The sequence below is a fragment of the Capricornis sumatraensis genome, chromosome 4, assembly GCF_032405125.1.
Source record: "Capricornis sumatraensis isolate serow.1 chromosome 4, serow.2, whole genome shotgun sequence".
In the NCBI taxonomy this organism is placed as follows: Eukaryota; Metazoa; Chordata; class Mammalia; order Artiodactyla; family Bovidae; genus Capricornis; species Capricornis sumatraensis.
The window spans coordinates 118393390-118415283 of record NC_091072.1 but is presented as its reverse complement, the minus strand read 5'-3'; the positions used below and the strand labels follow the sequence as shown (position 1 = coordinate 118415283).

Here is a 21894-nt window from a genome sequence, read left to right as displayed (position 1 = left end):
CTTTTGCGTGTTAGGTGAATGTGATAATCACTACACTATGGAAACCATGCACTCTATCAGAAGATGGTATTATACCCATATATACCTTTACCATCATTTCAGTCAAGTCTCAGGAGGAGTAGTTGACAGATGCTCTTTTGCGTTCTTAAAAATAGTAGCTCAACATCATCAACACTTGCTCTCCTTCTTCATCTCCCATGGCAAGATTATCACATTCAGAACCAAAATAAATTATTTAATTATAAAGATCTGATATTTTTAAAGAAAGACCACTGAGAATGGATTTATCTGAAAGAATGGACACCCTCACATTTTATAAGTGTGAACATAAATTGCTACAGTTTGTTTGCATAGCATGGTGGCTCTAGGTATGGACATTTTTTAGGTGCTGATGCCATCTGATCTGAATTCTACTTCTAGATATAGCTTAAGGATACAGTCTCAGATGTAGGTGAAGTTTTATACAAGCAGAATATTCTTTGCACTATTATTTACATAAAGGATTAGAAACTACACCAAGCCCAATATTCAGGAGGGGAAAGCAAGGAGGACAGAACAGCTGCAGGGGTCTCAGCCACTCAGAGCAGGGATACAGGAATGGGGGCAGGGCTGGTGGGACTCCAGGCCCTTGTGGGAAAAAAAGCTCTTCCATAAGCAAGGAGGACCTGGGCTATGGGAGCTGTATCACCAGGAACTTTATCAAAGAGGGACTTGATAGGGAGCAAGACATCAGTGTGGAAGGAAGAGTCATTTACCAGTTAACATATATCCACAAATGAATATTTTTGTACATTATAGGGAGTAGAGCATAGTCATAACACACATGTGATTTGGATCAGAAAGACCCAGGTTCTAGTCCAGACTCTGGCACCAGAGTGACAATTTGTTTCAGCTAAGTTTGAGTGAGTTTCAGGAGCCTGCATGTCAAGGACACTGGATCAATGTGATCATTAATATTAGTTATTACCAGTTCAAAAACACAGGTGTCCCAACCTCACTTCACTCCAGAGTATCACCTCCTATCTGTTCTAGTCTGTGGTGTTATTGTTCCTATAGCTTCGCAGATGGCTGTCTCCTGCCTGATACCTTCTCCTTGTGCCCCAGCAGGAGAGCAGGACTCTGACTTGGCTTGGAAGGAGCTGTAGGAGGTGAATGACTTTTCTTAACTAACAACCAGCAGAGCCCAGGAGACAGAGAGCCACACTGGGCTGGTTCCTGGAGCACTGGTGGCCGTCCCGGGGGAACCCACCAGAGAACTTGTCCCTTGCTGCTCCCTGCAGCCACTGCTCCCTCACAGTGGAGCTCACAGTCTCTTTTCTCCCCAAGGATGAGGTCACACCTCCTTCAGCCTGACGCAGACAAGGAGCTGAAGGGAGATCGCTGAGAGCCCCTGCTGCCACCATGAGCTCAGAAAACTTCGGACACTGCTCAGGTAGTCAGCTGTCTCTTCTCTGGAGGTTCCTACTTGTGACCCAGAAGTGAGGGTGGTATTTCCAGGCTGCGTTAAACTACAGAGGAATCAAGAGCCATGAAGAGGATGGATAGGCATCGTTGAGCTTCCAAGGGAGACCGGGAGATTCCCTCACCCTGGGGTCTGCCCGCAGCCTCCTTCCCGGCCCTCTCCTCAGGGAGCCATGACCAAGGCGCTGACTTCCCGCCTCTCCCACCCCCAGCAAGTGACTCAGGACGGAGGCCGGGAGAGCGCACGCGGAGCACGGACCGCAGATGGGCGTCCCCAAGGCCAGGCAGGCCTGGAGAGGAGGTCCTCCAGCATCACGGGAGCGTCTCCTGCTCTCCCCCTTGGCCCAAGCCTCCTCCCGCTCCCAGACGCTGGGCATCACCACAGAAGCTGTTTCATCTGGCTCTTCCCAGCCAGCAGCCCAGCCACTCTGCAAGGGTCAGTGGACCCTGCACTGAACCCCCGTCTGGCCTTTGCCGCCTCCCACCTGGAGGGGAGGGGTGATGAGGATCACATCTGGCTCCACCCCTCCTCCACCTGGTTGATCCCCTCCCTGCCCATCCTAGAGTCTGTGGTCAGAAGCAGGAATCCTCTCACATGGTAGTTTTACTCAATGGCGTGTGGCCCTAAAGTCTTTTTTGAAATTAGGTGACATGAGTTTGTAACGTTTTCTAAGTTTCGTGTGCACCACATTATATTTCTACTTCTATACACGCTACTGCATGCTCACCACCAAAAGTGAGTTGCAAAGAATCCCCATTGTGCACTATAGAGCAGAACGAACAAATCACAGGGGTTTTAAATGCAAGGAGGATTCAAAGTCTTGTCCAAGAAGTGTCTGACACATGACCTTGGATTCAACCTCAGGGCTTTTGGCTCTGTGGCCTTGGGCTGTCCATTCTCCTGTCTGAGTTTCACTTGCCTCTTCTGTGAAATAAGGATAATGCCTCTTTGTGTGGATTTACCAAGAAACACATTTTATATCAAGTCCCAGCCCACACACATATATATATAGCCTGGCCACCAATATCTTACCTACAACTCCATAACCTCCAGATCTCTGAAATCACACAGCAATTTTGATAACTCATTGAGGAGTAATTCTACCCTGTAGTTATCTGAGGCTATTTGTAGTCATTACATTCTTTATTCCATTTAATGTGAGTATTCAATTGTTTCACTGCCCAAACATGAAAGCATTCATTTATACGGTGCTGCCAGTCTATTCCGGAAGTGGTAACTAACAAATCACACTTGCTCTTTCTTCTCTTTGTGTGTGTGTGTTCAGTTGCTCAGTCATGTCCAACTCTTTGCAACTGCATGGACTGCAGCCTTGCAGCCTCTTCTATCCATAGGATTCTCCAAACAATATTGGAGTGGCTTGCCATGCCCTCCTTCAAGGGATCTTCCTGACTCAGGGATCAAACCCGCCTCTCTTACATCTCCCGCATTGGCGGGCAGGTTCTTTACCACTAGAACTCCCTGGGAATCCCACCTATGGCCTCAATTTACCTGGGAATCCCACCTAGGACCTCATTTCACCTAACCTTCTTACAAGCCCTATCTTCAGAAAGGTCACCAGGGGGTTAACTCTTCAATACAGTTTGGGGGAGGGGGGTGGGACAGTCTATCCATAACCCTAGGTGACCTCACCAAGAGCACCCCAGTGACTGCTGCTCAGCAAGATGAATTTTAACTACTTTATACTCAATAATGTTTATGTCCCACCACAAATTCTTCTAATCTTACTTCCTTTTCTTTCATCTAGATATTGAGTTCTTTTTTGAAGAGGTCATTGAATGTCTCTGGGACACACTGAGCAGAGACGAACTGCTACTCCTGCTGAATGAATTCCTGGAGAGGATTAAGGCTGAGGCCAGTTTGTCCAGGTAACCTGCACAGGTGCACCAGGAAGGTCACCCAGCATCAAGCTAGCTTCCTCCTGGTCAGAATGCCTCCTCCAGGCAGGACCCTATAGTTGGGGTCAGGGATGTTCCTTCTCAAGATCCCATCAAGAATGTTTCCTCCATGTCAATTGCTGACAGTGAATGATTGTGGGTTGAGAAGAGATGAAACCTGCAAGGAAGTGGCAGGTTATGTGACTTTGGACAAGTTACTGAACTGCTCTCAGCTTTAGTTTCTTCATCTTTTCATTTTTATTGTGAGGACACTGAGCTCATGCATGTAAAGTGCTTCCCATAATGACAGACACAGAGTAAGTATTCAATCAATAGTAACATTTAAAAAACTTGTTAGGAAGAGACAAAGGTGGGAGGGGGTTTCATGTTTGGGAACACATGTAAGAATTAAAGATTTTAAAATTTAATTAAAAAAATAAAAAAAAAAATAAAAATAAAAAAAAAAAAAAGGAAGAGACAGGGGTCAAGGGTCTTCTTTCTGGTGAGGAGAACCAAGCAGAATTTCCCTTGGGACAAATTAGAGAATCCTGACACCACCATTTGTGTCCTGGGCCTGCCTACAGTCTTTCTATTCCCCATGTTAGGAGCTGGACCAACCCTGCAGGGTCCTGCTGGCCCATCAGGCAGAGAGGCTAGAGAGGAACTGGAGGAGCTGGTGGGATCCTGGATCTAGCCCTGCCCAACTCCTGGGCTTGTGGGCTTAAGACTTTGAATCTCAGATCTGTCCCATGTCCAGTGGGAATAGCAATTCTGTTTGATGGACTACGGTGATGGCCTCAGAGTGAACTGCAGGTCAGAGGTGGGGAACCAAGTGCAATCATCTCGTCCAAAGGACCAGGGCAGCCTGCACCAGGGTCAGACCCAGGGGTTAGGGTGGAGCAGAGGGTCCAGGTTGGAGGACGAGTAGGCAGGCTTGGGCAGCAGGACCAGGACTAGAGTGAGGACAGTGGGCCCTGAGGACACGGACCTGAAGGGACTGTGACCCTAGCAGAGGTCCCCTGAGTGGGAGAGGGGACATTTCTTCCCTCCCTGATGGGCTCCCCTCATGCTGTACTAGAGGGCCCTGCGTGATCATGTCCTCCAACCCTGCCTGGGACCTGGCTTCTCACTCCATCTGGGACCCTCTTCTAGGCTATGTGGAGTCCCTCTGAAAGTGGGATGACCGTATGGCTCAGGGATGACACATCCCCACCCAAGAGGAAAACGCTTCCTCCACCAGCTGTGCAAGGGCCGGTCTCCTCAGGCTGAGCTGTTCAGACGGGTGTTTTTTCAAGTCCCTTGAACCTTTAGAGGTTCCACAGGTTGCACACGGTCTTCGGGTGCAGGCAGGTGGAGCTGTCACCAGGTAAATTGTGAATTAGTTCGGTGACCCCTGATGGGTTGAGGGTGCTGGGAGACGGATCAGGAGTCAGTGAGGTGAGCTGGAGAGTCCTAGGAAAACCAGGGCTCAGCACGTCTCCCTCTTCCCTGTCAACTGGGGCAGTGGGTGGACCCAGTGACCTTCTGCTGAGAAGGTCCAGGGCTCAATGCTTAGAAGACAGCAGATGGCAGAACAAATGATTATAAGGTGCCTTCAAGCTCTGACTTTTCGGGTTTAAAAAATTCTAAGTCATAGAGACAGCCAGTCTGCAAAGTGTAGGGGCACAGTGCCCAGGACTGCCCTTACTTTGACTTCAGTGGAAAATTTAGGGGATTCCCCAAAGCAACTCTCAGGTTCAAGAATTCACAATAGAGTGGAAAGGACTCATTGAAAGCTTCATGATCCCAGCTACAGTTTACTACAGGGAAGGATAAAAGTTCCCACCAGCCACATGGCAGAGTCTGGGCGGGTTTCACATACGAAACTTCCATTGTCCTCAGGACACGTTAGTGAACTGGATTCGGTGTGTGACAAGATGCACGGAGTACTGCCCATCAGGGACACTCACCTTGCTTACAAGCCAAATTACCTTGACTTGTCATCTCCAGCCCCTCCTGGAAGTCAGACTTGTGCCCTAGTGTCCAGCTCTACCAGATGGCAGAACTGATACCATGGGACCCAGAGACCTTGGGTCACTTGTCCCCTTGTCAGACTGACCAGTGACCAAAGGCCCAGGCAGGCAAGGACACAATCAGCCAGAGTTTCGGGGCTTAGGGACCACTTCCCAGTAGCCACAGGCAAAGAGCAGGGAGACTTCTCACTACACACTGAGGCCCTTGAATGAAGGTTTTCTCCTCCAGTCCTACTTGTCTTTGTTTATCTGTGGAGTTCCCACCCCAAAAACTCTTTCAAAGTGATGATATAGACCCATCTGTGAGACGTCTTTACCATCTATCTTTTCTTTGGCTGAGCCATATGGCCTGTGGGATCTTCATTCCCCAACCAGGGATGGAGTCAAGGCCAGCAGTGGGAGTGCAGAGTTGTAACCTCTGGACCACCTGGGAATTCTCTCCAACACCTCTCTTAAGTTGCCAGTATCCTAAGGTGACTTTTGTTTACTATTCCAAGTTTAGCTTTTTCAAGATGGCACATCTATAAAGTATGAAACGTGTTTAAGGTTGAAAGAGAAAACTTTACATTTATAAAATTCTTTTCTAATGATTTATAGGAACATATCTGTATTTATGCAGAATAGATATTATGGATCCAGTTTTACAGACACGCAAACTGCCTTTCTAATCCCTTGACCTTCACCGTTACAGGGAAGACACGGAAGAGCTACACAAATATCTGAACGAATTGCAAAGAGCCTTGGGTGAGGAGGGCCTAGAAAGACTCCCCAAAGAGCAGCTGGACTGAGGAGGTTTCTGTATAAGTTTCCCCGGGTGAATCAGCAGCTGGAGGAGTTCATAGGCAAGTTCCACGAGCTCGCAGACAAGTTTGAGAAGGTCCATAAGGGATGTACCATCTCCAATGTGATGGCCCACAGCACCGGTGCTGTGTCTAGTATTCTGACCATCGTTGGCCTGGCTCTGGCACCCATGACAATGGGGGCCAGTGTGGTGCTCTTGGGCACTGGGATAGTGCTGGGAGCAGCAGCTGCTGTGACCAGTGTGTCTACCAGTATCATCGAACATGTGAGTAGGTCATCAGCAGAAACCGAAGCCAGTCGCATGATGTCAACTGCCGTCAAGAAATGGAAGGTTCTCCTAGAGGTACTCAAGAGCAACCCCCACATTGTTGACACAACAGAGAAAGTCACAGAAGCTGAACAGTGCATTGAAATGAACATCCATGCCATGGAGACAGGCAGTGCCAACCCTGGCTCTGCAGCCAATGCAAGCAACTACATGGGCCTTGGGAGATTTGAGCCTCAACCATCCAGCAGATAATGGCATGTTTGGCCAAGGCACGGGTGTTCCTCCTGGTGGATGTGGTCTCCCTGGTGAAGGGGTCGAATTACCTGCATGTTCATGCCATGAAAGTAGCAGTTGAAACGCTGAGGCAGCGGGCAAGGCAGTTGGAGAGGAAGCTGGAGGAGCTCACCCAGATCTATGAGAGTCTGCAGGAGGACCTGATTTAGCCACCCCCAGAGCAGTGCAGAGTCCAGGACACGTGAGGGGCTAAAGTGCAGAGGTACCTTGTTAGAGGGAAGGAGAGGGAGACCACACATTAAAGAAGCTGGGTGTTAGGAATTTGGCATTTCTGTGGTTAAGCACAGCAGGGAAAGGATGGACATAGGTGATAGATGAGGAGAGAGAAGGAAGGGGCCTGGAGCCTGGATTAAGGGAGGAGGGGGGACCAGAGAATGAGAGGCGGGGAGAAACCACTGTTTTTCATACTGAGAACTTTTTATTTTGCATTGGAGTATAGCCGATTAACAATGTTGTGATAGTTTCAGGTGAACAGCAAAGGGACTCAGCCACTCATACACACGTATCCATCCTCCCCCACACTCCCCTCCCATCAGAAACCACTTACTTTGGACTAAAGACGACACTGGAGGCGGAATAAAGGGAGCGGCAGGCGAACTGGCAGTGAGAGGCCAGGTGTTCAAAAGTGGGAGAAAGTCAGTCAGGGCTGTTGGGATCCAGAGGTAGCAGGGGCTCCTCTCTCGCCCTCCACAGGCGGTGATGGCCCAGCAAGAAGAGTCTTCCCCTGGCGCTGGTCTCTAGACCTCTCCTCCAACATCAACTCACCTTCGGTCCTAGCTGATGTATCCTACTTAGGCAGTGACTCTTTTGTTTGTTTGTTTTATTGAAGGATAATTGATTTACAATATTCTGTTAATTTCAGGTATACAGCAAAGTGCTTCAATTATACAGGTATCTATGTATTTATCTGGGCTTCCCAGGTGGCGCTAGTCATAAAGAATGTGTCTGCAAAGCAAGAGACACAGCTATGATTCCTGGATAGGGAAGATTCCCTGGAGGAGGAAATGATACCCCACTCCAATATTCTTGTCTGGGAAATCCCTTAGACAGTGGACCCTGGCAGGCTACAGTCCATGGGGCTGCAAAGAGTCAGACATGACAGAACATCTGAGTATGTGTATGTCTATATTCTTTTTTATTCTTTTACATTATAGTTTATTACAAGATGTTGAATACTGTTCCTGTGCTACTACAGTAGGCAGGCCCTTGTTTATCTGGTAAGTGTCTGTTACTCCCATCTCCTAATTTATCTATCCCCCCAAAACTTTGGTAAAAAAGTTTGTTTTCTAAGTCTATGAGTCTGTTTCTATTCATTTGGTCATTTGAATTATTTTCTGGATTCTACATATTAGTTAATATCACATATTTGTCTTTGTCTGACTTACTTCACTCAGTATAGTAATCTCTGCTGCTACTGCTAAGTCACTTCAGTCATGTCTGACCCTGTGCGACCTCATAGATGGCAGCCCACCAGGCTCCCCCGTCCCTGGGATTCTCAAGGCAAGAACACTGGAATGGGTTGCCATTTCCTTCTCCAATGCATGAAAGTGAAAAGTGAAAGTGAAGTCGCTAAGTCGGGTCCTCCTCTTAGCGACCCCATGGACTGCAGCCCACCAGGCCCCTCCATCCATGGGATTTTCCAGGCGAAAGTACTGGAGTGGGGTGCCATTGCCTTCTCTGATAGTAATCTCTAGATCCACACACATTGTTACAGATAATAGTATTCATCTCTATTGCTGCGTAGGATTCCATGGTATGTATACATGTACCACATTTGCTTTATTCATTAATCTCTCAACAGACATTTCAGTTAATATCATGTCTTGGCTGTTATGAATATTACTGCTATGAACATCAGGGTACATGTATCTTTTCAAACTAGAGCTTTAATTTTTTCTAGATATATGCCCAGAAGTGCGACTGATAAATCATATGGTAGCTCTATTTTTAGTTCTTTGAGAAAACTCCATATGGTCTTCCAAGGTGGTTGCATCAATTTACATTCCCACCAACAGTGTAGAGGGTTCCCTTTCTCCACAGCCTCAGAGCACTGCAGATGGAGGTGGCGGCCCCTGGGATTGCTGTAGGGGAGATAGCTTATTGTAGTTTGGTTTGCATTTCTCTATAATTAGTGATGCTGAGTATGTTTTCATGTACCTGCTGGCCACGTGTACGTCTCCATGAAGAACTGTCTATGAGGAGCTTCAGGCGGTGGCTTCTTGATGACAATGGTGGTGATGTGTTGGTGGCAGCGGTGGTGTGACAGCACCGTGGGTGGGGCACACGACAAGGTGCCAGGGGCTCTTTGGGTCCAGAGTGCACAGAGAGACCAGTGGAGTTTCCATGAGAGTCCAAGTGTGGAGCAGGAACAGAGGGTGATTTTAAAAAAGAAAGAAGGATGAAACAAGGAGGCAGAAACAGGAACTTTTTGGAGTGTCAGGAGATGAGACAGCCTGGGCCAACAGACTCGACTCTCTGACCCTTGGTTTCTTCTTCAGCTGGATAAGATATTTCAGGTTGCTCTGGTTCTCTCCACCTTGTGTTCTCTAGACTCTGGTTCAATAAATACGAGCTGACTCACTGAGGCTTCCTTGCATTTACTGAGGGGCTCACCTGGGCTCCGGATGCCTGCCCTCCTTCCCCCGGAGCCTGTCTCCCAGGGTCTCAGGGCGCACGTCCTCCACGGCTCCTCCTGCCTGCCCGCTGGGCTCCCATCCAATCGTTTCCCTCAGACCCTGGATCCCCACGTGGGATGCCCGGGGATACCCGTGTCATCTGACTTGGGCTGAACTTGAGGATGCTCCTCCTCCAGCCCCGGGGACCAATATGGACACGGGGCACCCAAGAGTGATTGAGAGCAGAGGGCTTGTGTGCAGGTGTGAGACAGTGAAAGTGAAGTCGCTCAGTCGTGTCTGACTCTTTGCGACCCCATGGACTATAGCCCACTTGGCTCCTCCGTCCATGGGATTCTCCAGGCATGAATACTGGAGTGGGTTGCCATTTCCTTCTCCAGGGGATCTTCCCGACCCAGGGATGTAACCCAGTTCTTCAGCATTGCAGGCAGATGCTTTAACCTCTAAGCCACCAGGGAAGCCCAATGTGTGAGGAGGGGTCAGCCGTAAACAGAGGGGAGAGAGAGACAGCACACACCTCACCCAGGGTGCCTTCAGGTTTCACCTGGACTCCTCCAGGAGCTTCCAGAACCGCCTTCCTCTGTTTACCTTGGGGCACTGCCCTGCCCCACTCATCTATTCCCCACACAGGGCTAGAATGACCCTTAAGTATATTGACCTTTGCAGTACTCACCTCCAGCTTTTCTCTGGCTGCCCATGACTCTGAGCACAGATGCCAAACCTTAACTGCAGACCAAAGCAGTGTGCAAGAGCCTGGGGTCCCCTGAGGGCAGAGCTGGAGGCCAGGCTCACTCGATCCCTAGGGGCAGGACTGAGGGGCTGGGGGATGGGAGTAGGAATGAAGGGAAAGTCCATCCAAGGCCATGTTCTGACCTGGTCACCCATCTGGGATTGCACCTGCCTGGACCTTCTGAGGGGGCTTCATGGGACGCCTCAGGCTCCTCCTCTCCAGGGAGGAAAGGGGAGCATCTGGGTGCGGCTCTCACTTCCATGGGCCTGCTCCAGAGGGCACCAACTCTCTGTGTTTCCACGTGTGGAGCATGTGAGCACCAAACAGGCAGCCTGGAGCCCAGGGCAGGAAGCCAGAGACCCAGGACCTGGAAATGACCCCAGGATGCTTCCTAAGTCCCTCCCCACGTGCTGCAGAGCCTTCTCCCCACTTTTGTCCAAACCTCCCTCAGAAGACTTTCCTCAGTGCCTCTAACTCTGACTCCTTCTCAGCCAGTGTTTCCCTGAGGCTTCAGCTGGCCCTTCCATTCCTTCCTGAAGATGTCAGCAAAAAAAAAAAAAAAGCAAAGTTAAGTTGCTCAGTCACGTCTGATTCTTTGCGACCCTATGGACTGTAGCCTGCCGGTCTCTCCCATCCATGGGATTTTCCAGGCAAGAATACTGGAGTGGGTTGCCATTTCCTTCTCCAGGGGATCTGGAGCAGGATCAACTCAGGGATCGAACCATCAGCAGTCATGGCCATCGCCTGCCTGACCTTCAGAAATAGTTCATTTCTTCATCAGTTCCTAGAGAATTCCCATCCTGCACAGACTCCTGGGCAGGGTTTCAGGCACTGGATACAGAACCATTCAGTGTCCACCCCCATGTTGCCCTGAACCCTTAGAGCTGGACCCCACTGAGCTCAATGTGGTTGATGAAATTTCACAGTGACCCCTGTGTCAGATGAGATCCCTGTGGGTCTGAGCAACAGAAACTGAGTCTGACTAAGTGAGCACAGAAGAGGGTGCTGGGGGAAGCAGGGCAGGTCAGAGAAAGGAAAGAAACCCCCAAACTCGCACAGTTCAGGAAGTACAGGAAGCAGGACAGGTCCCCCTGCAGGAGCTCACGGTCCATCCCCTGAGGCCCCTGTCGGCAGGGGACTTAAGTCCAGGCACCAGGAATCCCAGTGTCAAATTCTCAGGACACAGAATAGCTTGGGTCCAGGGACTAGATTTTTGGGCCAGTGGGTCAGGCTGAAGGATGAGAAGATGAATGGGTAACAGGGACCCTGACCCCTGGGGGTAAAGTCTCAGGTCAAGAGGCTCCAGATGGAGTGCTTCCTGGATGCGCATGTGCCCTCTTCTCAGACCAACAGAGATGACTCTCCTCACCCTGTTCTGGGTCCAAGCAGCCCACACACGACAGGAAGTGCACCGCTCACTTCCCCACTGGAGCCAAACTCGAATCACCTCCACCTGATGCATCTGCAAGGATGTCAGGGGTGAAGGGCCCCATTGCGATGCCAGGTCTTCCCCTGCTCTGTTGACCCCCTTTCTCAGTACTCTGCATCTATTTTACATATGTGCAGGCAACAGGGAGGTGCAGTAGGGACCCGACCTCCAGGAACATTGCTCCCCTGATGCCAGTCTCCACTGGGATCCCATTCCTTGTTCCTCTTTCCTGCAGGGAAATTCACTCCTGTGGAGCCTGCGCTGGGGCATCGCTGTGACAGCATTGTCACCTGGGTCCTCATTGGATCCTCACTGTACCTCTGAGAGGAGGTGGTATCAGGAACGTGGCATCGGCCCCTCCTTGGGAAGGACTGTGCGGGGTGGGCTTCTGTGTGCTTCCAGCCTCTTTCCTGCATCCAGGTTGAGCTGATTGGTCGGGAGGACACAGGGTGTCCTTGCCCTGGAGGATGTGGAGCCTGCACGTGGTGTTTCTGTAGCACAGCTGTCCTGGGTCCGGGGCAGTGTACCTGCCTTCCTGGAGCCCAGGTCAGGCTGCTGTCTGTCGCCACCTGCTGTCTTGTCCAACGTGGGGAGAGACGGGCAGGGGTCTGTGCTGCATGCACGTGCCCACTACTCAGGACCTGAGTCCCTCCCCGCAGGGCCTTTGGTGTGGTTTCTAGTTTCTCTGCAGCCCTGGCCCTGGGTGGCTTTAACCTGCTGCCCCCATGTCTCAAAGGCACCTTGTAATTCACAGAGCCACCTTCACACCAGCTGCACACAACCTCCTGTTGGCTTGTTCCTAGGGCTTAAACCTAACTGAGCAGTGTTGTGCTGAGTTGCAGAGGTCAGTATTTACGCTAAAGCTGCTTCTTCTCAGCAAGCTGTGTTGCTTGCACAGAATATCTACCAAGTGTTTACACTCAGATGAGTGATGAGCTGGGCTGGGCCCTGTCTCCCTGTCAATGACAATCAGTGATAAGAGACTTCTGTCACAGCCCTGCTTCCAAACCGTGTGTAGTCCCAGCCAGCTCTCCTGCCTGTGGCCGCACCTGGTCAGCCTCTGCTGCTTAGCTCCTCTGTCTCCTAAGGCTGCTAAACCCATTCCTGACTTTACATTGCCTGTTAAATAATAATAATAATTAAAAAAAAGTTTTTTCTCTGTTTATCTAAGGTAAAGCTGCCTGAACCCCGATGCCCACTGTGACCTTTGGTAGAAGTGCACATGGGCAGAGACACCCAGATGTAAGATTCCTTCAGGGATGAGGTTCTGTGTTTGTCTGCAAGTCTAACTCATTACTTCCCCTTTGTTGACCGCAGCTTGTCCCCTTCCCAAGCCCTTCTCCACTATAACCCCAGGTCCTGCTTTCCCTGTATCTGGAAATGCCTGCTCACAGTGCAGCAGGATACCCTGACTCCAGGCTCCTCGCCCAGCCTTGGCCTTGCTCCGGAGCACATGGTGGGTGCTGGTGCAGGGAGCGGGGTGTGGCATGGGATAAGCATCCAGCTCTCCTCTTCTAGATCGAAGGCCCGGACAGCAACGTTTACCCCATTGGCCAGAGCAACATCAGCAAGGCAGGCAGTTATCACGTGGGAAAGGGGGAGAGAGGGAGGGGCTGGACGAAGCCCACAGGGTGGGAGAGTGATTTGCCAAGGGCCTCACAGTCTGTTGGTGGCAGGTCTTCCTTCACAGATCCAGGGAGGGATGTGCTGAGCCAAGAAGGACCTGGCACATCAGAGCTGAGCTTGTTTCTCTAAGGGGTCAACAGGAAGAGGGCAATAGCCCAGGGTAGGGCCCGGTGGGTGGGCAGGCCTGAGAGACTCAGACGTGAGGGCTTTCGCTTTCCCCTTTGCTTCCTGGTGTATATCTGGGCCCAGAGGTGTGTGTGGATTATTGCAGAGATGCACAGCTGGTGGCTGCATCTGCAGAGCTGAGAACAGCAGGATCCTGGTCACACTCAGGCCGAGGAAGACTCCTGGGCAAGTAGGGGGTTAACACTCCGCCTAACTCCTCATCCTCAGGATGAATGTCTGAGGAAAGGATGATTGCCGCTAATTGACAGAAGAAGGGAACTGGAAGCCCAGAGAGGTGAGGTCAGGGTCTGAGGCAGCAGGTTAAGCAGGGGCAGAGCCTGGATGTGGGGGCAGGTGTGTCTGAGGGCTTCCTCCCATCCCCCGGGGCCCCTAAACAGAGCAGAGGGAGGGCGGCACCTGCTCAGGTGGGCTCAGCTCAGGATGTGCACTCCTGAGATGTGACTGGAGACCCGAGAAGGAAGGGGATTTGGTGAATGCTCTAGTCCTTTGGCCTAGAACACACAGAAGAACTATACAAAAAAGGTCTTAATGACCCAGATGTCCATGGTGGTGTGGTCACTCCCCTAAAGCCAGACATCTTGGACTGTGAAGTCAAGTGGGCCTTAGGAGCATCACTAGAAACAAAGCTAGTGGAGGTGATGGAATTCCAGCTGAGCTATTTCAAATCCTAAAAGATGATGCTGTCAAAGTGCTGCACTCAAGACACCAGCAAATTTGGAAAGTTCAACAGTGGCTACAGGACTGGAAAATGTCAGTTTTCATTCCAATCCCAAAGAAAGGCAATGTCAAAGACTGTTCAAATTACCACACAATTACACTCATCTCACACACTAGCAAGGTAATGCTCAAAATTCTCCAAGCTAGGCTTCAACAGTATGTGAACCGAGAAAATCCAGATGATCAAGGTGGATTTAGAAAAGGTCTCTGAACCAGAGATCAAATTGATAACATTCATTGGATCATAGAAAAAGCAAGAGAATTCCAGAAATCATCTACTTCTGCTTCATTGACTACACTAAAGCCTTTGACTGTGTGGATCACAACAAACTGGAAAATTCTTCAAGAGATGGGAATACCAGACCACCTGACCTGCCTCCTGAGAAATCTGTATGCAGGCCAGGAAGCAACAGTTAGAACTGGACACGGAACAACAGACTGGTTGCAAAACCAGAAAGCGGTACTTTTTGTATATCTGAAACATACTGCTTTCTGGATTTGGAACCAGTCTGTTGTTTCATGTCCAGTTCTAACTGTTTGTTCGTGAGCTGCATACAGAATTCTCAGGAGGCAGGTCAGGTGGTCTGGTATTCCCATCTCTTGAAGAATTTTCCACAGTTTGTGGTGATCCACACAGTAAAAATCTTTGGCATAGTCAATAAGGCAGAAGCAGCTGATATTCTTGGAGAAGGCAATGGCAACCCACTCCAGGACTCTTGCCTGGAAAATCCCATGGGCGGAGGAGCCTGGTGGGCTGCAGTCCATGGGGTCGCGAAGAGTCGGACACGACTGAGTGACTTCACTTTCGTTTTTCACTTTCATACATTGGAAAAGGAAATGGCAACCCACTCCAGTGTTCTTGCCTGGAGAATCTCAGGGACGGGGGAGCCTGCTGGGCTTCTGTCTATGGGGTCGCACAGAGTCGGACACGACTGAAGCTACTTAGCAGCAGCAGCAGCAGCAGCAGCGGATGTTTTTCTGGAACTCTCTTGCTTTTTCGATGATCCAGAGGATGTTGGCAATTTGATCTGTGGTTCCTCAGCCTTTTTTAAATCCAGCTTGAACATCTGGCAGTTCATGGTTCACATATTGTTGAAGCCTGGCTTGGAGAATTTTGAGCGTCGCTTTGCTAGCATGAGAGATGACTGCAATTGTGCTGTAGTTTGAACATTCCTTGGCATTGCATTGCTTTGAGATTGCAATGAAAACCAACCTTTTCCAGTCCAGTATGAAAAGGCAAAATATAGGACACTGAAAGATGAATTCCCCAGGTCAGTAGGTGCCCAATATGCTACTGGAGATCAGTGGAGAAATAACTCCAAAAAGAATGAAGAGACGGAGCCAAAGCAACACCACCACCCAGTTGTGGATGTGACTGGTGATGGAAATAAAGTGTGATGCTGTAAAGAGCAATATTGCATAGGAACCTGGAAGTTAGGTTTATGAATCAAGGCAGATTGTAACTGGTCAAACAGGAGATGGCAAGAGTGAATATCGACATTTTATGAATCAGCGAACTAAAATGGACTGGAATGGGTGAATTTAACTCCGAGGACCATTATATCTACTACTGTGGGCAAGAATCCTTTAGAAGAAATGGAGTAGCCATCATAGTCAACAAGAGTCTGAAATGCAGTACTCTGCTTTTTAATATGCTGTCTAGTTTGGTCATAACTTTTCTTCCAAGAAGCAAGTGTCTTTTAAATTCATGGCTGCAGTCACCATCTGCAGTGATTTTGGAAACCAAGAAAATAAAGTCTGTCACTGTTTACAATTATTCCCCATCTGTTTTCCAAAAAGTGATGGGACCAGATGCCATGATCTTTGTTTTTGGAATATTGAGTTTTAAGCCAGCTTTTTCACTCTCCTCTTTCACCTTCATCAAGAGGCTCTTTAGTTCTTCTTCACTTTCTTTCATAAGGGTGGTGTCATCTGCATATCTGAGGCTATTGATATTTCTCCCAGCAATCTTTATTCCAACTGAGCTTCATCCAGCCTATCATTTCCCATGGTGAGTACTCTGCTTATAAGTTAAATAAGCAGTTAAATAAGAGCTAAAGAGATCTCCTGATGACAGTGAAAGAGGAGAGTGGAAAAGTTGGCTTAAAACTCAACATTCAGAAAACTAAGATCATGGCATCTGGTCCCATCACTTCATGGCAAGTAGATGGGGAAACGGTGGAAACAGTGACAGATTTCATTGTCTTGGGCTCCAAAATCACTGCAGATGATGACTGCAGCCATGAAATTAAAAGACGCTTGCTCCTTGGAAGGAAAGTTATGACCAACCCAGACAGCATATTGAAAAGCAGAGACATTACTTTGCCAACAAAGGTCCATCTAGTTAAAGATATGGTTTTTCCAGTAGTCATGTATGGATGTGAGAGTTGGACTATAAAGAAAGCTGAGCGCCAAAGAACTGATTCTTTTGAAGTGTGGTATTGGAGAAGACTCTTGACAGTCCCTTGGACTGCAAGGAGATCCAACCAGTCCATGCTAAAGCAATCAATCCTGATTATTCATCGGAAGGACTGATGTTGAAGCCGAAACTCCAATACTTTGGCCACCTATGTGAAGAGCTGACTCACTTGAAAGGACCCTGATGCTGGGAAAGATTGAAGGCAGGAGGAGAAGGGGACGACAGAGGATGAGATGGTTGGATGGCATCACCGACTCAGTGACATGAGTTTGAGTAAACTCTGGGAGTTGGCGATGGACAGGGAGGCCTGGTGTGTTGCAATTCATGGGGTTGCAAAGAGTCAGACATGTCTGAGTGACTGAAGTGAACTGAACTGAAGCAGGGTGACAGTACACAGCCTTGAAGTACTGCTTTCCAATTTTGAACCAGTCCATTGTTCCATGTCCGGTTCTAGCTGCTGCTTCTTCACTTGCATACAGGTTTCTCAGGAGGAAGGTAAGGTGGTCTGGTATTCCCAGACCACCTTAATCATTTTGAATATTTGAATAATTATCTTTGAATAATCTTGAAAGAGTTCCCACAGATTGCTGTGTTCCACACAGTCAAAGGCTTTATCATAGTCAATGAAGCAGAAGTAGATGTTTTACTGGAATTCTGGAATTTTCTATGACTTAAAAGATGTTGGTAATTTGATCTCGGTTTCCTCTCTGCCTTTTATAAATCCAGCTTGGACATCTGAAAGTTCTTGGCTCATATACTGTTGAAGCCTAGCTTGACGGGTTTGAATATTACCTTGCTAGCATGTGAAATGAGTACAGTTGTGTAGTAGTTTGAACACCCTTTGGCATTGCTCTTCTTTGGGATTGGAATGGAAACTGATCTTTTTCAGTCCTGTGGCTACTGCTGAGTTTTCCAAGTTTGTTGACATATTGAGTATAGCACTTAGCAGCAGCATCTTTTAGGATTTGAACTAGTGAGAGGGTTAACACTCAGATAGGAAGGCCAGGGGTCTCCAAGCAGCAGGAGGAAATAAACTGCAAGTGGCAGATGTTTTTTCCTTCTTTAACACAAAATTAAAGGAGGCTTGTCTAATCGTGTGTTGCCATGAGGACACTTGCTTCTGAACTTAGTGTCAGAACTTAACCTTGGGCTACTAATGGCTCAGCAATCCAATGCGTTTTTCTCTTGGAAATGTGTTTCTTAAGCTATGCTAATGAAACTATGTATTTGCTTTGGAATCTGCTTTTCTTCACATTGACTCCCCCTAAGACTAACCTTTTCTCAAACTTTGAGCTGATAATGGCTCAGCAAACCAGTATGTCTTACTCATGGAAATATTTTTCTTAAGCTATATTAATGAGACTATGTATTTGCTTGGAAATCTGCCTTTCTTCAAGACCCATGTCAATTGTTTTATGGCTGGAGATGACTCCCCTTGTGCCATCCTATCTCAAAATGTATGTTGTGGGGGAGGAGCTTGGTGCAACACTCTCTGTCTGAGGCATGTCTGTTATCTGATAGCAGCTTGCTATCAGGTATATAACGCCCTGCTAAAAACTAGCATGAGGTCATTCTTTCTGCTCTTTCTGATGTCTATGTTAGAAGCTTTCTCTATCCTTTTACATGTTAATAAGACTTTGCTACACAAAAGCTTCAAGTGATCAAGTCTCATCTCTGGCTCTGGATTGAAATCCTCTCCTCCAGAGGCCAAGAAGCTGGGTGTCATTAAAGGGTCACAGCCGCAACCTTTCAATAGCTCAGCTGGAATTCCATCACCTCTACTAACTTTGTTTGTAGTAATGCTTCCTAAGGCCCACTTCACTTCCTACTACAGGATGTCCGGCTCTAGGTGAGTGATCAAACCATTGTGGTTATCTGGGTTATTAAGATCTTTTTTGTACAGTTCTGTGTATTCTTGCAACCTCTTCTTAATATCTTCTGCTGCTGTTAGGACCATACCCCTTCTGTCCTTTATTGTGCCCATTATTGCGTGAAATATTCTCTTTGGTATCTCTAATTTTCATCTCTAGTCTTCCCCAGGCCATGTTCTCCTGTTTCTTCTTTTTTGCATGGTTTGGTTTAGAAGGCTTTCTTCTCTCTCTTTGCTGTTTTTTAAAACTCTGCACTCAGATGGGTGTATCTTTGCTTTTCTCCTTTGTCTTTTGCTTCTCTTCTTTTCACAGCTATTCGTAAGTCCTCCTCTGACAACTAGTTCCCTGTTTTGCATTTCTTTTTCTTGGGGACGGTTTTCATCACTGCCTCCTGTACAATGTTGTGAACCTCCATCCATAGCTCTTCAGAGAGTCATCTATCAGATCTAACCCCTTGAATCTACTTGTCACTTTCACTGTATAATTGTAAGTAAGGGATTTGATTTAGGTCATATCTGAGTGGCCTAGTGGTTTTCCCTACTCTTTTCAACTTAAGTCTGAATTTTGCAATAAGGAGCTCATGATCTGAGCCACAGTCAGCTCCAGGTCTTCTTTTTGCTGATTGTATAGAGCTTCTCCATCTTCAGCTGCAAAGGATATAATCCATCTGATTTCAGTGAAATGCTACCTGTCCTTGGAGGACCAGCTCCAAAGCCTTCTTCCTCTACTGCCTTCACCCACTTCCTCTCCAGGCACCCCTGGAATCTTGTACTTCCCTGATTGTGACTCTATTTGTGTTGAGTTTCTTCAGCTCCCAGCACTGGGCAGGGGCCCTGTCTCTTCTCTGCTCTTCCTCCTGCTCCAGGGCCTCCAGGGTACCCTCCAACCTCTAGAACACAGTCTGGCTAAAACACGAGGTGTGGGACCTGTTACTGGGACATGAAACAACCGGCTTCTTGAAGACACAGCACAACCCTTGTTTTCCCTATGGTGCAGTAATTCTATTTGCTTTCCTTGTCTGTCTGCATGAAAAGGTCTTTCTGATAGATTCTGCTATCAGATTTCTGAGCATTTCCATTTAAAGGCATTTCCCAATTTCCAAAACATCACCCTCTGCCAATAAACTGTGATGTGAGACCTATATCCTTTTTCCTCAATGCCATCCTGGTTTAAGAAAAGTTTCTTAGGAACACTACTTTTAGGTAGCAATAACACCTGCATTTCCTCGTGTCTCCTTACTCCAGTCACGATAGTTTTCTATAAGAAGAAAGATACGGGTTCCAGCTAAAATCTGAAAGATGCTTTACTGCACTGGCGGCTCCTTTGAAGGCATAGAAGAACAGTGTGTTCCTTTTTGACTGTAGTAGGTACCTGTTAAACATGTTCGCTTTAAGGAGAAGAAGAAGGACATAGGCAGGGAGAGAGGGAGTTCAGGACAGCAGGTGAGTAGGAGGAAAAAAAAGGAAGGAAGGGGAAGATAAAACAGGGAAGAAATAGAGGATGAAGAAGAAACAGAAAGCTTCTAATCAATCAATCAATGAAACCCGAAGGGATCTAAATGTAAACCCAAAAGGAAAAAGAAAAAAAAAAAAAAAAACATCCTGGAAGAAAGGAAACAAACTGGAAAAATATTGTTAAGGAAAACTTTCTCACCAACACACAAATCCCAGAAACCATTTGACCTCTAAAATCAAAAATTTCAAAAGGACACCATAAACTAGATCAGAATATAAGATAAGTGACCTGGAGACAAGGTTTACAATATATTGAGTGAATATTTCCAACACAGAGAGAAACCACAAACCCACATGTGAGGACTGAAGCCAGCTCTTAAGAAATGCGTTCAGTTCAGTTCAGTTCAGTCGCTCAGTCGTGTCCGACTCTTTGCGACCCCATGAATCGCAGCACGCCAGGCCTCCCTGTCCATCACCATCTCCCGGAGTTCACTCAGACTCACGTCCATCGAGTCCGTGATGCCATCCAGCCATCTCATCCTCGGTCATCCCCTTCTCCTCCTGCCCGGAATCCCTCCCAGCATCAGAGTCTTTGCCAATGAGTAAAAGATCTGAAAGGGCTTCCCAGATGGCTCAGACAGTAACGAATCGGCCTGCATTGCAGGAGGTGTGGATTGGATCCCTGGGTTGGGAAGATCCCCTGGAGGAGGAAAATGGCAACCCAATCCAGTATTCCTTCCTGAAATATCCCGTGGACAGAGGAGCGTGGCAGGCTAAATCCATGGGGTCACAAAGAATCTGACACGACTACACTACTAAGCAGTCACGCATGCAAGAGATGTAAACACACAGTTCCCAGGGAGGTGACTTGTCCAGGGTCATACAGCTCTCAGAGGGCAAGAGGGCAGAGTGGAGGCCAGGACCAGGCCTTCTGACATGGGTATGTAAGTGGGCAATGTGATTTTATTTTATTTAAACTGATCAAAATATACATTCCATTTTTATCTTTTACTTAATTTTTTAACCTTGAAACCCAGTATGTGGGATCTTAGTTTCCCAACCAGGGACTGAACCCACAACCAATTCAATGGAAGTGTTGCAGGAAGGGGGACCCCTTCCAGGACCCGAAACTGGGCTCTTGTCTTACACTTGGAAATGAATTGTTCGAGGAGACACATGTGCTGACAAAGCAAGAGATTTTATTGGGAAGGGCACCCCGGTGGAGAGCAGTAGGGTACGGGAACCCAGGAGAACAGCTCTGCCGCGTGGCTCGCAGTCTCGGGTTTTATGGTGACGGGGTTAGTTTCCGGGTGGTCTTTGGCCAATCACTCTAATTCAGAGTCTTTCCTGGTGGCGCATGCATCGCTCAGGCAAGATGGATGCTAGCGAGAGGGATTCTGGGAAGTGGACGGACACGCGGTGTCTCCTTTCGACCTTTCCCGAACTCTTCCGGTTGGTGGGGGCTTATTAGTTCCGTATTCCTTATCAGGATCTCCTGTCATAAAACAACTCATGCAAATGGTTACTATGGTGCCTGGCCAGGGTGGGCGGTTTCAATCAGTGTGCTTCCCCTAACAGAGGCACGAAGTCTTAACCACTAGACCACCAGGGAAGTCCCAGGAATATGCTTTTAATAACCCCAAAGTTTCTAGGTTTGTCTCTGCCTGTCTAAACACATAGATCTAAGGTCATGCCCCTCTTGTTATACTGACATATCTACAGTTTGGCTTCTTTATCTTAATGTTGCAAACCCAGCATCATCATGTGGACAGTACAGTAAGCCCTCTTACTCTTTTAGGGCCATCTTCCCCCAAAGAAGCACCATCACCTACAGTCCTGACCTGAGGGCCTGGCGCGCACAGGAAGACAAAGCCCTGTGTCCCCCCACACAGTCTCTTGTCCTTCCCCTCTCAGGCCTCAGTTTCCCCCCAGGGCCTGACACTGAGCAGGCACTCAGAGACAAAATGGTAATGAACCTGGATTCCTTATGTTAATATCGCAAAAGAAATCCTTTGTCCCTGTCAGCCTCAGCACAGCACCCTGGGGGAAGCCTCAAGGTGGCCAGGCCACAGGAGGAGAGAGTCTGACCCCATCACC

General features: G+C 48.1%; 2 pseudogenes; one reads left to right on the top strand and one right to left on the bottom strand.

The window, feature by feature from the left end:
- Positions 1-21894, bottom strand: part of LOC138078716 (apolipoprotein L2-like) — a 113830-nt pseudogene that overhangs the window by 36941 nt on the left and 54995 nt on the right.
- On the top strand, positions 1402-6881 carry LOC138077757 (apolipoprotein L3-like; annotated as a pseudogene).